The following is a 15,813-nucleotide window of genomic DNA, read 5'->3' as shown; positions in this document are numbered from 1 at the left end:
CCAAAATTCCAAAGTTCTTTTAGAAACATGACTTTGTCCATATGTAGTTTCAGGTCCCCCCCACTTTTTACTACCAGAGAGACAGTAAAAAAAAAATTATTTGAAATCTTTTAGTGTGTTTTACATGCAGGACATGCCCAGCCTTAACTTCTCGGCAACACCGTGCTTAACGCTTTTCCTGGATAACCAATCATCGTTCTGTTCAAGACTCTGTTTTTTTTAAAAGGCTTCAAATAGGTAACATATAACAGAATTACTACAGTTAGCGACACTCTTCTCAATTTCAGTTTATTCCATTCTTCATCCTTTTTGCCTTCAACTGCACTGATTGATGATTGACCTCGCATCTTCTCCATAACGTGTTGGCAAGGAGACTGGGATTCCATTTCCTATTTAAAAAAAAAAAAAAAAAAAAAACTGCTGGGCGAGCAGGGGGTGTGGTTTGAAACTCTCTGCAAAGATTCTGCATCTGGATGGACCTCAGAACTGAACAGCTTTAAATATACTGCCCAGATGTTTATTTTTGTTCAGAAAGGCCCCCAAAATTCGGGAAGAGGCATTTTCTGGGCATTTCCCTGAAGTGAGGGACCCAAAATGGAGCAGGGGAGCGGGGGTAGGCAGGAAAACCTGGGTTCAAACTCTTGCTTTGGCACTGAGCAGGTTAGGTTACATAGTCTCATCACTAGTCAAGTGGGGATAACCCCACATGCTTTGCAGGCCTCGCTAGAGACAACGTAAGCGTGAATGGCTGAATGTGGTGCCAGTCACATGGTAGGTACATCAGAAATGTTGGCTTCTCAATATCCGAAAAGGAAAAATTGGGGCAGTAGAATTCAGGTAGTTGGAGAGAATGGCTGCGGGAAGAGACAGCAAAAAGAAAATAAATAATTTATTTCTCATATTGATGCACCTTTTTTATAAGAAGTTTGTCACATTCGCTTCCGGTTTCAATAAAGAGGAGAACGACAGATAACCAAACTGGCTGCCTCTGAGTTCTGCTCCCTCCTTGAAGGCCATGCTGCCTCAGAAAGGCTGGGCCCCTCGGGGTCTTTCTGCACAAGTTGCAGAGACAAAGATGCACGTGTCCTTTTAGGTAGGGGCCAGAGTGGTCTTAGAAAGCCCCGCTGATACCAGCTGCTGATGCCAATGATCTTCCTACTTTTCTTCCACTGTGCCCACCTCCCTGCTCACCTTCCTTCACCCACCAGGCAGTTGCTAAAAAATCCTGGCAGCTCGTTTCCATGCAACATTAAAAGGTTTCTGCCAAAAGGGATAGGAACATCAAAGACACCCAAACTTGGGCCTTTACTGATTGTGGGGACATGATTGCCCACCTCCTTTTGATTTCAGAGCTAAAAGAATCATCTGGCCAAGCAAACCTCCAAGAGAGAAGTGCCTTGCACACTCCGATGCTGGGCCATTGACCGTGCAGGGGTGGATGCTGAAATCCGTTTGATGTATTTATGGCACCTACTCTGTGTGATACCTTCAAAGAATGTGATGACCGAATGCCACAAAGCTTCCTCAGAAATGCACTGTGGGTCCAATAAATACATACATAATTTGACATTTCTTTGACATTTATTGACTTCTCAGAGGCTCATGGTATATGGAAGACAGACCACTTGAATGTTAAACAGTATCCTACCGACATGGTTTGAGTTACTGTTTAAAACACTTTTATCGATGCACTCCCTCTCCGATACAAGTTACGTAAAAGAAATGGGGATTGAAGTACTGCAAACGTGGATATTGGCAGCTGCTTGATGGTCGATGGAGACAGACACCCACCTCTTCCCCGAGAAGTGGAGAACAGTGCTGCAGAACGTGCTCCATCCCCCAGGAGACTGACCTCCCATCTGGTAAGACAGAAGCCATTACTCTAAAGGTTTAATGGCATCCAGTTCATTTGGGGTGAACTTCACAAACTGCATTAGCCAGTACATAAAGGCTCTCTTTGATATAGGTGACTATTGTGCTATGAATGACTAACATCACTTCGGGGCTCAGAATCGAGTCGAGGATTTCCATTGGAACCACCTGCTCCAAGAGTGAACATAAAAATCCCAAGGAGATGCACCAGGCGGAGGCACTGACATGCTCCCTTCTACCATCTTGCACCAATATGCTATGACCCATCAAGGAAGCCGTATCTCATCTTCAAATGGCTGAGCTTTCTACTGCAGCTCTTAAAAAAATGCTATTTGTAATTGTAACCAGATTGTCCCCCCCCAACGCACCATAGAATTTGGTAATAAAGGTAATATTCTTCTATAAAACAACGGTTTCATAAAATGATCAGAGCCTGGCCCAGTGTCCTAAACACTTACCTACCCCCTTAAAGTTTGGGATTAGATAAAAGTGCCATGGGGACATGACTGATGTAATGTTTCAAAAATCATAAATGCAGGGAGAGGGATTTTAAAGCTGGATAATGGAGAGAATGGAATAATGCAATAAAAGCTGGCTCAAATGCTGAGTCTGTGATATTTGATTTATTGTTTTAATATAATGCCATAGAGCCATGCTTGAATATACAGCAGTGTTTTATTTATCTGATAGTCGTGATCCTAACAATGGGTGTTTAACAACGGCTCTCCCGGAGTTGGTGACACACACAGATGAGGCTGATTTGGGGACACTCCCCGAGAAAGGTAAGCAAACAGCAAGGAGAGGTTGACAGGCTGTTTCAGGGGTACCTGAGAACCCTGCTGAAAAACAATTCCTCACCTCTCCTGCATGGCTCTGCAGTTTTAAAAACTGCCACCAGCCCTGCAAAGCTCAGCAAATTGGGCACAAGATGAAGACCTTGGGGAAGAGTCACAGCCCACAGGACTGGCCCTGAACTCTCGGGTTCTGAAGCTGGCAGTGAGAAGCATGGGAAGAGGGTCGTGGGGAGGTGGGAAGAAAGCAGCACCCCCATGTTCCTCATCTCCCTGAAGACCCAGCTCCGCCTTCTTCGAACGTGCCAGAGAAAATACCATGAGCCGTGGGGCCAAAGTCCTGCTTTATTCTGGAGGGCTTTTCAAGTCCTCAACCAAGAGATGGAAAATTCAGCTTGATGTATTGGGCAACATCCTTCTTTCTTTAAAAAAAAAAAAAAAAAAAATCAAACCCCACCACCTGCAAGCTATTTCCAACAGTTCATTGTCAGACTGGCCATGGCAGGGCCCTTTACTGCTCTTCAAGCAGCATGCCACAGTGGCTAAGAGAAGAGCTGGATTCAAACCCTGTTTATCTCCCGACTAGTTTTGTGGCCTCGTGCTGACCAGTGGAAACTCTCCAAGCCTTAACTTCTTTACCTTTTCAATGGGGATTAAAAGATTACCACCTCAGAGAAGGTTCAGTAAAATATCATCTATAACCAGTAATGATGGAAAGAGAGTGGTTCGGAGGTTAGAATCAAAACTCAATACTTCCCTTTATGATGTCTTCAGTCGGGGACGTTGTGTCTTTGCACTGGGTGGAAGACTGTCTGGAGTGTGGCCCGCAACACATGCACCTGAGATCATAAAACGTCCCCAAATCGCGTCTCAAATATGGTCTCATTTCAGAAATTGGAAGGTCCAGTTCTAGACAATAATCACATTTGACTTGTCTTCAAAACTTCTGCTCTCCCTAAGCCAGTGTCCTCCCCAAGAAGAACTCAGTCCCTCCACACTGTTCTCTTGGGCAGTCTCCTTTTAAATGATCTTAGACCCAACATTATAAATGACCTAGACCCTGACCAGTCTGTACCTCTGGCCCACCCATTCATGTACCTTTGACCTACTTCCCTGCTTCCTTCCCCCTCACCTCTCCTCTCCTCCATCCCGCCCACTCTCCCATATCAGACCCAGACTCAACGTGCCCCCCAAATTCCAACCAGACAACCCCCTCTCCAAGTAGCCTCACTGAAAGCCCTCATGAGGGGAGGGTGGGGGAGGGAGGGATCTGGCACCAGCTTCCTTCAAAGAAATCCTCCTCCTCCGAGCGCCTGGGTGGCTCAGTCAGTTAAGCAACCAACTCTTGATTTCAGCTCGGGTCATGATCTCAGGGTCCTGGGATCGAGCCCTGTGTCAGGCTCTGCTCTCAGCAGAGAGTCAGCTGGAGGATTTTCTCTCCCTCTCTCTCCACCCCTCCCACCGCTCTCGCTCTCAAACAAATAAATAAATAAGTCTTAAATTAAAAAAAAAAAGAAATCCTCCTCACAAACCCACTCTCTCTCCCTTTTATACCCTACAGGGGGATTTTTCACACCATCTAACGCCTGCACCCTTGAACATCTGCATATGGTCTGGCATCTCACCTTGGAATTTCATATCTACAGTGTCCTGGTGCCTCTGTTCACATTTCCAGTTTCCCTCCTAACACATGTGTACAGAGTGGTCAGCACCTGCCTGGCATACAGTAAGTACTTAATAAATGTGTCTATCCAAAGTAATAATGTGAGTCATAAACTTCAGCGCTTGGCACAATAGCATCAGGTTTGAAACACAGATCAAGGCATGTCTCCACTTAGCTAAAATCCTCCATTGGCTTCCCACTGCACTTAGAATAAACCCCCCTCCCTGCATTCACCTGCCAGGCCCTGCCCACTGCTCAGACATCACCTCCAACCCTGTGCTTCTCCATGCATTTCCTCCAGCCACCCTGGACATCTGCTCTTTCCTGTCTCAGGGCCTTTGCCTTCCTGCTGCCATGGCCTGAATTCTCCTGTCAGATCTCTGCCCTCGGATCCCAGCCAAAGAAGCCCACCTGACCACCCACCTGGAGTAGGTTTCTCCATCCCACCCCAATCCCAGGCACAAATGAGCCCATTCTTAGGAAACCCTTTATTCAAGGCCATTTCAACAATCTGAATCCATCTTCTTAACTTTTCCATGCACTATTATGGACTGAATGTTAGTGTGGTCCTAAAAGGTGTAAAGCCCTAACCCCCAGTGGGATGGTATTTGGAGGCGAGACCTTTGGGAGGGAATCAGGTTTAGATGAGGTCATGAGGGTGGGGCCCTATGATGGGATCACTGCCCTTATCAGAAGAGGAAGAGAGACCAGAGTCCTCGCTCTCTCCACCATGTGAGGACACAGTGAGATGATCATCTGCAGGCCAGGAGGAAGGCTCTCACCAGGAACCAGCCACGCTGGCCCCCTGCTCTCCGACCTCCAGCCTCCAGACTATGGGAAATAAATGTCGGTTGGTTAAGCCACCTCTTACGGTGTTTCATTACAGCGGCCCAAGCTAAGACAGTTTATTATCTCTTCTCTCCCTCAGACAATGAGTGACTCCCTTATTATTTCCATCTAAAGAAAAACATCTCCCTCTTCCCAAATGCACGACATTCTCACAAGACTACTACTTGTGGTAAGGGGACAATAATAACTAACAACAGGTATAAAGGATTTACATGGGAGGCAAAAGGTCTTATGGGTATTAGTGCACTTAACAAACACTATAAGGTAGGTACTTATTATGCTCATTTTCTACTGAGGAAAGGAAGGCACAGAAAAGTTCAATAACCACTGTCAGGATTACACAGCTAATAAGGGGTGGGGTCAGAATTTGAACACGGACTGTCTGGCCCAGAACCTGGATTGTCACCCATCATGCGGTCTGCCATCTTGTTCTTCCATCACCTCTGTGCGCGGAGTGGAGGTCGGCCAAAGCGGAGACGGGCACCCTCTCCCCTCCCCGCTCCACCCACTCTCTGTCTTTCCAAATCCTCAGCACGCCTACAGATTTAAGACTGAATTTTTACACAAATGCAGAGTAGTCATAAATTTATAGATTTAAGACTCTAAGTTTTTACCATTCAAATTCTTCTTAGCTTAATCATCATTTTATGATGTTTCTCTGAAATCTTTCTATCAACATCTGCTTGGCACTAGCTTAACTGCTAGACAACGAAACATGTTAACTGCTTACGTATGGTGTCACCCACATGCCTGTTGTTCACCCATGGGATGGGGTGACTTCGAGATCAAGTCAGTGGGAACTTCTCTCTCTCTCTCTGTCTCTGGTTTTTTTGTTTGTTTGTTTGTTTTGGTTTGGTTTGTTTCTGAGACAAAGCAGAGCAGAACTACACGAGCAGGCTCCAAAACATTTTTTTTTCCTGGGATCGATGAAAACAGTAATAGTGACTATTTGGTGAGGACTTCTTGCAGAGAGGCAGTGGAATATAGTGGTTTAAAGCGTGGGCTCTGTAGCCAGACATGCTCTGAACACTCACTTGAGATTCTGAGCAAGTTACATCTCTTGGTGCCTCAGTTCCCTAATCTGAAAAATGAGAATATATTTATCATAGAATATTCTATTAAATGAGTAAATATATATAAAAGTGTTTAGAACAGTGCTGATATAAAAGTGCCACATAAATATCAGTTTGGGGCAAGCAAGTGCAAAAAAGGGATGTGTCAGAAGAGGGGGGAATCCCAAAAACAAAGTAGGAAAGGAGCTCAACCGGCCGGCAGATTAGTACAAATTCGATGAAACATAACCCCAAGACAATGCATTTACAGATAAAAGGTTTGCTGAGGTGAGATGAAACATTATACCACAGGGCAGAGAGGAAAAGAGAAATGCTCTCATTTTAGCCTGGTACATACAGTCTTCCCGATTGTCTCCCATTTACAATCACAGATTCTAAGTCCCCACACGTCCCTCCTAAAGAAGCTTCCAGCCAGCACAAGAATCACCCTCTGCCATGTCCCCCAAGGTATCCACATCCTAATCCTCAGAACTTATGAGCATTACTTCAAATGGCTAAAAGGACTTTGCAGGGGTGAATAAGTTAAGGATTTTGAGAGGGGGAGATGATCTTAGTTTATGCATAAATAATGAATAAATCCATCACAGGAAAAAATATTAATAATAGTTACCGGTGTTTGAAAACATAATAGCATTGTCTTAGTCCATTTGGGCAGCTGTAACAAAATACCACAGACTGGGTCACTTGAAAAACAAAAAACAAAAAACATTTATTTCTCATAGATCTGGAGGCATGAAGATCGAGGTGCCAACATGGCAGCCTGCTGCTGAGGCCCCCTTTCTGGTTCATAGCTGGCTCCTCACTGTGTCCTCACAGGATCGAAGGGGACAACATTCTCTCTGGAGCCTCATTTAGAAGGCACTAATCCCATTCCTAAGGGCTCCCTCCTCATGATTTAAGTGCCTCCTAAAAGCCTCACTGACTAATAATCATCACCTTTGGGGATGAGGATTTCAACATACAGATTTTGAGGAGACACATTCAGACCATAGCAATCATTAAGCTTTTCTCTGTATATTTTCATTATATTTAACCCTTACCATAATTCCCTTTCTACAGGTGAGCAAACAAGTTTAAAGTGGTTAAGTCATTTGTCCAAAGTCATAAACTAATAAAGTAGCCAAATGGGAATTCAAACCCAGTTTGAGTCCCTAAATAATTACATTGAATTGAACAAATAAAAATATATATAAAATTTACATAAAATTTAAGTTTTCTCTCACTTTCTTATACTTATGAGGTCTACTATCACTTACCTGTTGGCATGTGCTAGCAGAGATCCACGCAAAAGAACTAGAAAAAAATATTAATATTAACAGCAAAACTCAGAATCATCAATGCCTAAGATCAAGTCACCGCTTTAAAAAACACTAGGTAGGGGCGCCTGGGTGGCTAAGTCATTGAGCGTCTGCCTTCAGCTCAGGTCATGATCCCAGGGTCCTGGGATCAAGCCCCGCATCGGGCTCCCTGCTCCGCGGGAAGCCTGCTTCTCCCTCTGCCACTCCCCCTGCTTGTGTTCCTGCTCTCACGCTCTCTCTCTGTCAAATAAATAAGATCTTTAAAAAAAAAATAAATAATAAATAAATAAAAACACTAGGTACTTGGACTTGTAATGTTACTTTGTTTAATAGAATGTACCATTTAGTTATACTCAGTGTTTCTAAGCATTGTAAACTGGAAACAAATACAGAGCGCCCATTTGTCTATAAGTGCCTGCTATGGTCAGGTGCCAGGCCGTGATAAGCGTTTAATTCTCACAACTACACTAGGCTGCCAGTGATTTCTTATTCTTCCCATTTTACACATGGGGAAACTGAGGCAGGGGAAGTTAAGTAACTGGCCTGAAGTCACCCATGTTATGAGCAGCAGAGCCACAGTTGAAACCAACAGCCATCTGATTCCAAATTCTGTAACCCCTCTGAGAGGGGAGAAAACTAGCAAACTCTATCCACTTGCCCCACCCCCCGACAAAAGATGTCATTAGAAGGACATTCCCACCCTCAGTCCCTTAGAGAGACTGGCAGGTAGCAGATCAACTAGCTCTGAGGAGAGACAAGGAGAAGTAGCCAGAGGAGGTGAGACAGAACAGCTCAGTCTGTTGTCTTATGGGGTTCCACAAAGAACACAGTGACTTCTAGGTATGAGGCGCCCTAAGCTAGCACATTATTCATTTTGTCGAGCCCCGAGTCTGTTTGCCTGTGACCTCAACCCCCTTCCATGGATCTTACCTCTGGGGTCACAGGCAGCAAACCTACATCCTCTCCCACCAATGGACCTGACGTGCCTCCCTAAGATTTTGTTTCTGAGCTAACCATACTCCTCTTCTTCAGATGCCCTTGACAGAATTATAGTATCTGTCACCATCAGAGGTGACTCCCTACCTGGCTGTTTCCTAGACTTTAGTCATGTCAACTCATATCACCTCAGCAAGATGGATGCTGCAGGACGTGGAGGGAGAGGCCGGTCAGAGATTTTGTGTTTGTTTTGTTTTCCTTTAGTTACTATTCAAGAGAGTGTGATATAATACTCAGTTCTTCCAGTTGCTGCTTCCAGCTCCTGGCCAAGGGGGTGGTGAGTTGAACGAAGGGCAACCGGGCCCCCCCCACCTCCCCAGGGCTGGCACTGCTTATCTGCACACAGGGGGTGACCCATAGCATGGTCTGTACCTGACAGCCCACCCCGTGGGCATGACCAGGAAACTGCCACACTGGAGTCGGGGAAGGGCCCTTGTATTTCCTCCCCTAGGCAAGAACGTTCCTACCTCCTCTAAAGCATTAAGGAGTGGTCCCTCTCCGTCTCCAGAGACATGAGCAAGCATAATTTCTGGGCAAGGAGCTTCTTGTCACAACGCCATAATATCCCCTGGGAAAGGGTCCTGAGCACATGTAAAATGCCCACACTCAGTTAAGCCAATTTATTCTCACATAAAAAGGGAAAAGTTATTCCTTTGAGGGTGAGCTTCAGTGGGGTCTTTGGGTTCCTGAACAGAATTTGACCCGTGATCTCCTATAGCAGTTTCCATTTGTAACTTTTTGGTTCTCCTCTAGATGATTCCATTTAAGATGGCCTCATTCACACAGTGGTAAAATAGAGCTATTGCAGAAAATAAATGACTTATGACATATTCTTCTCTAAGAAAGATAGCAAGGCATTAAGACCTTGCCACAAATGCCAACCAAAATACCCTAAAAGATATCGTGCTAAGAGAAAGGAACATAGACTTGATCTGGATTTCATTGAAACACATATTGACGCAGGATGAAGGATGCCATGTTGTAAGCCAGATGCAAGGCTCCTGACAAGAAATCTCTGACTTTATGCCAGTTTGCTTTAGGTTCCAGGGTCCCCATGGGCTTTGGTTCTGCTGCCATTTCTGACCAGGATGGAACAGTAGAATCAGGAATCCAGGGCTCAAGGCCTGCCTCCGCTTACTTTCCATCTGGGATTTTGCACTCACCCCTGACCCTTCTGAGCTTTGATCACTTCATCTGTGGAAACATTACCTCTTCTCACACTAAGACTTACACCCCGAGGTTATTGTGAGAAATAATGACAGAATCACTACATTGCACAAGTGTAACTGGTGGGACACAATCCGGGAGCAGCTCCAGGTCTCTCTCTCAGTGGCTCTTCTGGTTCATTCTATAGGACTGGCTTTTTCTGGCTCCTGTATCAGATTTAGGGAAAGTGTCAGGATCCCTCAGACACTTTAAAGTACCGTTGGCCCTTTAACAATGCAGGGGTTAGGGGCGCTGACCCCCACCCAGTCAAAAAACCACATATAACTTTTGACTCACCAAAACGTTAACTACTAATAACCTACCGTCCACTGGAAGCCTTACTGATAACATAAACACTCGATTAACAGATATTTTGTAGGTTATATATATTCCATAACCCGTATTTTTACAATAAAGTAAGCTAAAGAAAAGAAAATGTGGTTAAGAAAATCATAAGGAAAATACACTTCCTGTACTGTAAAAAATCGCTGTATAAGTAGACTCACTCAGTTCAAACCCGTGTTGTTGAAGGGTCAACTGTAATCAAAGCAGTCTTGGTTGGGTAACTCAAATCTTTGGGTCCCAAGGAATAAATAAAACTTTCCACTTTTATGTTCTCACTCACAACCTCTCTGTGTCCATGGCTGGCTGAGCCGGCTGGCCGCCTGCCTGGGGAAAGATGATGTTTGACTTCTCCTTCCTCACCTTGCACATTCATCCCTTCTCCTCAAATGTGCTAATCGTGGTTTCTGACCCCTTCTGGATCAGAATTAAGGGAAGGAGAGAAGAAAAGGTGTCTCATCTTAGGGTGACCTAGCTTGAGGCCCTCAGCTTCCCTCCAGGGGCTCTTTCCTGAGTCTCACCCCATAGGTGAGCATTTCTTTCCTGTAGCTCTATTGACTTGGGCAAATGTCTCCCTTCCAGCAACACTTGGAGATTCAGACCTCTGCTTGCTCTGGGGTAGTGGGGGGGAATGGACCTCACCCCTGCTGGCAGCCATCTTGGTCAGGATCTGAGACAGCCCCACTACTCACAGGCACAGCCCCCATCTGCTCCACAAGACACACTTCCTTTGCCTAGAGAAATGCAGGGAGTGCAGCTGGCCCCAGGGCAGTGCAATTGTTCCTTCACTCCTTTCTGTCAGCAACTAGCCAGTCAGTCTCTCACGCTGAGTTCTAGAGATGAGTCACGTGCCAGTCCATCGTGTCCACCAAACTGCCAGAGACACATGTTACATTCTCTGGGTGAATTCCTTGCAGCCCCTCTCTCTGGACCTGAGAAGAATCACCCCACCCTTCTCCCTATGGGAGCAACTCACCCCACCAACGACTCTATGCACAACCCCCTTCTCATGTCCCCACCCATACATCCATCTTTCCAGCTTCTTCCAAGCTGGTGGTCAGGAGCGAGTCAGAACCCATGTCTTGCTCACCTCCATTTGTAAGTCTTGCTTATGGTTTTGCATCTGACTTTGGACTGTAGCCTTAATTAACTTGAACGCACAACTGCAATTGGAACTGGTAGAGCTTGGTGTTAATATCTTATTGCAATGAGAGTTACAACGGCAGCCAGTGCTGATCATCACTGAAATGCACCGAGCACTGTACCAAGCGCTTTATGGGTATTCTCTTGACTCCTCACTGTCCCCTATGAGGGAACTTTGATACTTGTTTCACCTGACAGATGATGAAAGCTGAGGTCCAGAGAGCATCTGTGACTTGGCTGGGATCACAGAGTTTGTAAGGGGTGATGGTGAGAATGAAAAGCGGGTCGGTCTGATTCTGAGGCCAGGGCTCCTCCAACCTCTGTCCTCACACTGGAATGCTGGTGAAGCCATCAAATCAGTCATTTATTTGATGGTCTATGAGAAAGCTTTTTGTAAAACCATAAAGTATTCCTCAATTATTTATATTGTTATTGTAGTTATAAAAAAACAATAATTTTTATTATTCCATTCTATCGGTATGGCTTTAGGCTGCTTATATAAGATACATTAAACACTCCAGAATGATTTAAATGGGGGCTGGGGATTGGGAGGTGATAGAGTAAGTGTTACAGTGGCCATTAAAATGTCTTAGACACTAAGGTGCCTAAAAATGGAATATTTAACTGTATTAAGATCGCCAAATTAAATTGGCTGTCTTCCCAAGCATGATCTGTAGCAATTGCCACTTGACTGAACCAACAGAATGAAATGTGGGCAACACAAATGAGGTTCAAGCCCCCCTCTGTGCAGCACACATAGCTTTACTGATTACTCAGAACCCAGAACACCTACGCTTTGCTTTGCATTCACACAAACATCAGAAATATTTGCACAAGTTTCCCTAACCCCTCAAGAGGATTTAAAAAGATAGCTTTCCATTAAAACATGACATGCATAGCGTGTCTGCAGCCAACAGGTCATGAGTTGCTGCCGTGTGTGGGACACCAGCCTGAGCTCTTCATGAGAATGACTTCCTTCAACCTTCTCAACAACATATGTAAGACCATGAGGATTCCTGCGTTACACAGGGAGCTTAGGATAAGCACTGTGGGAGGTGGAATAATTCCTTGAGAATGATTCTTGCCCTGGGAAGAGGATACTAGATTATCCAGGGGGTAATCACAAGGCTCCTTGTAATCACAATGGGATCAAAGGATCCTTGAAAGATGGAAGAGAGAGGTAGAAGGTCAAGGTCAAATTCAAGGAGAGATTTGAAGATAGCACATTCCTGTCTTCGAAGGTGGAAGAAGGGGCCCTGAGCTAAGGAATACAAGCAGCTCCTAGAGGCTGAAAAAGGCAGAAGACAGATTCTCCCCTGGAACCTCCACTAGGCACACAGGCCTGCTGACACCTGGATTTTAGCTCAGGACACTACTCATTTGGCTGTCGGACCTCTAGAACTCGGAGACAGTAAGTATGTATTGTTCTAAGCCGTTAAATGTAATTTGTCACAGTTCTGCCACAACAGGACACTAACACAGTCACCTGCATTAATCAACCACGGAGGATGGATTTGGACCCTGGTGTGCCTGACTCCAAACTCCATCCCTGGGCTTTCTCACTGTTGCTGGTTAAAATGTGTCCCCACCACCACCCTCAGAAAAATAGTAATAATAAAAAGTCTTAATCCCCAGTATCTGTAAATGTGATCTGAATTGGAAATGAGGTCTTTACCGATGATCAATTTAAGATGCTATCATTGGGGTGGGCCCTCATCCAGTACGACTGGGGTCCTTAGAAAGGGTGAGACTTGGACACAGACAGACACAGAGAGGAAGACGGTGATGTGAAGACACGGGAAGATGGTCACCTACAAGCCAAGGAACGTCTGAGGCTTCCAGAAGCTGGGGGGAGACACCTGGAACATCCTCACGCCTTGAGAGGGAGCATGGCCCTGCCAAAACCTCGATTTTGAAACTCTGACCTCCAGAACTGTGGGACAATAAAAGCGGATTGCTCTAAGCTACCCGGCCTCTGGTACTCTGTTTTGGAAGCCCTAGGAAATTAGTGCGCCCACGATGCAAAGCAGCCTCATTGCACTTGAGTCTGGTCTTCCACACGCTCAACCACATCTAACGCTAGGGAGCCTACGGGTAATAAATGGAAAACAATGCCACCTGACACTGGCGTGAGTTTTTATTTTATAGAACACTTTGCACCAGTATGAACTTAACTGGAACACACCACAATCCTGTAAGTGAGGCCAGGATTTCTCCGGGGCGGCTCTATGGGAGCAGAAATTACCTAGTGCTTTCAGACACTGGCCTTCAACAGTCTGTGTCCAAATCCTGCCCCTGTCGCAGACTCGGGGAAATTTCCAACCATCGATGTGCCTCCATTTTCTTATCTGTGTGTTAGAATAATAATCGTTCCTGGCTCATAAGGTTCTCGTGAGAGTTAAATTAGATAACACACATGATGTTCTTCGCCCAGCCCATAATAAGCCCCCCAAAAACCCCACCTCACAGACAGGAAAACCGAAGCTCAGAGAATTTAAGTGATTTACTCAAGGACATATGGCTTCTAAGTCACAAAACCAGGATGAAAATCTAAGTCTCCTAAACACTAGGGCAGAACTATTTGCACTATAATACAGGCTGCCTCTTATTTTTCGTTTTCATTATTCTTTGGGTTTAAATCAATTTGAACTTTTTGTCCTTTAAGCAATTCTAATTTTAATTCTGCTTTCCATGCCCACCCCAGTCAATAAAGATTATAGTTTCCACAAACCACTAATTACTAATTCTTCTTGTCCAAATTCTTTGATGAGACCCTTTATCCCTAGGACTAAGTCACCTTATTGCCCAATAGCAAAGCTGTTTTCTCAAGATAATGCTTTCAGTAGCTAAAACACCAAAGACATAAAAAGGTGGAAGTCACAGCAGCCCCCCACCACCCGCCACCAAGGCACTCGACACCCCCCCAACCCGCCATGTTCTCTTCCTGGGTCCACTTTGCTGAGTGAGGCAGCCCCTGATTATTCACAAATTCTTTCGGTGTTTGTAAATAAACTCAGTGTCCCACAGATTCAAAAGCTGCCTTGGGACCTCCCTTCCACCTTATTATGTTTTCTGCATTTATCCAACCATTTCAGAAACTGGTTCTCCTTAAAATTATGGGATGCAGAATGAAAAACCCATCAGGATTTAATGACCATATTCCAGCTTCTTACCGCTTAAAGGAACTTGGCTTTTTCAGCGCTTTTGCAATCCTGCAAACTGGAAGCAGATCAGAAAGGTAGAGTGAGAGTTTGATTTTTTTTTTTTTTAACTGTCACAAACCATCCATCAAAATGAAACTATTGATAGGGAGCAGGGAGAAGGGATGAAGAGTCATGAGTGAGGAGGACTGGACAATATTAAAAAAGACAATCTCTCAGACTAATAAAATACAATTAACTGAATTTCATCAAGCCTTCTATAAAAAATACACAAAGAATCAATATTAGGCATAAAACCCAAAAGTGGGTTGTTATCTCTAAACCAGAGAAAACATTTCATTAGGCTGAAGGATTTTATACTCCCATTGGGAAAATTGCTTTTCCCTGGTACCCCTCCTTCGCTTACTTACAGAAACCCAATTGAAAAGTCAATCATCAAAATCACTTAGCAAATGTCAAAAGGTGCTGCCACTTTCTAAATATATTTGTTCCTTTATGGGAAATGCAGGCCCTAGAAATCCTGGCATCTTGCCCCGTACCGACCCACACTTTTCCAGCGTTTTGCTATTCTGACTTTTTCACAGTTTTCTTTTTCTGTTTGTCTGCTTGTTTTTGTTGTTGTTGGAAACAGAAAGCCCGTTTTATAAGGCTATGAGCAACAGTTTTTCCTTTTAACATGTCAGAGTTCTTTAATGGCCATGCACCAAGAGACCTCCTGTTGCCCAGGTTATAAATGAGCATCACTTCCAGGCCCAGCTCACAGCAAGCCTTTTCCAGGCTAATCAGACGATGTACAGTCATTTCACATCTCGTCTTAGGAAGAACCTGTTGCTTAATTTACACCCTGCCCAGTAACAAAGCCGGTTGGGCGTTTGGTCCTGTGACCACAGATCAACAAGGCACGCCCTCTTCTTCCGCCATTTACTAAAACACAGGTTAAGCAGATGCACAAAGACCCCAGGAGCAGAATTTGAAGATCAGATGCATGCACATGCATGCACATACACACCCACCCACACACACACACACACACACAATCAAAGTTGGAACTTACAAAATCATCTGAAGCTCTCAAGTCATAAATTACTGAACCAGAAACAGCATGATCTAAGACTGCCGTGCCTGGGTACCAAGGGCCAGGCTTCTAGTAAATAGTAGCCATAGTATATTTGTAACCTACTGGGTACCCCGACATGCACCTGACACGTTTTACCATTCTGCTTCTGAATTCTCTCTTCACTGGCTCACTACGGCAGCTGGGGCAGATGGTTTCATTTTCAGGGCCTAGGGTTGTTAAACTCACATGTGATATATCTGAACACTCTTTGTCAACCTTCGAGTGCTTTAAATAGCCTCCCACAATGACTTGTTCTATTTGTGGACCAGTCTGTGTGTGTATTCACTTATTTAGCTAACTAA

At 44.8% G+C, this 15,813-nt stretch overlaps 1 long non-coding RNA gene across 1 annotated transcript; it reads right to left on the bottom strand.

Moving 5' to 3' along the window:
- Nucleotides 1-273: 273 nt before the first annotated feature.
- Nucleotides 274-15,547, bottom strand: LOC118357044. Its single transcript, XR_004820120.1, has 3 exons — nucleotides 15,449-15,547; nucleotides 14,407-14,452; nucleotides 274-389 (listed from the first exon to the last, which is right to left on the bottom strand). It is a non-coding gene; the product is annotated as an uncharacterized LOC118357044 (long non-coding RNA).
- Between the last annotated feature and the right edge of the window lie 266 nt (nucleotides 15,548-15,813).

This window comes from Zalophus californianus, chromosome 6 (assembly GCF_009762305.2).
Source record: "Zalophus californianus isolate mZalCal1 chromosome 6, mZalCal1.pri.v2, whole genome shotgun sequence".
In the NCBI taxonomy this organism is placed as follows: domain Eukaryota; kingdom Metazoa; phylum Chordata; class Mammalia; order Carnivora; family Otariidae; genus Zalophus; species Zalophus californianus.
Note: the sequence above shows the minus strand (reverse complement) of the source record. Positions and strands in the feature narration are given on the sequence as shown.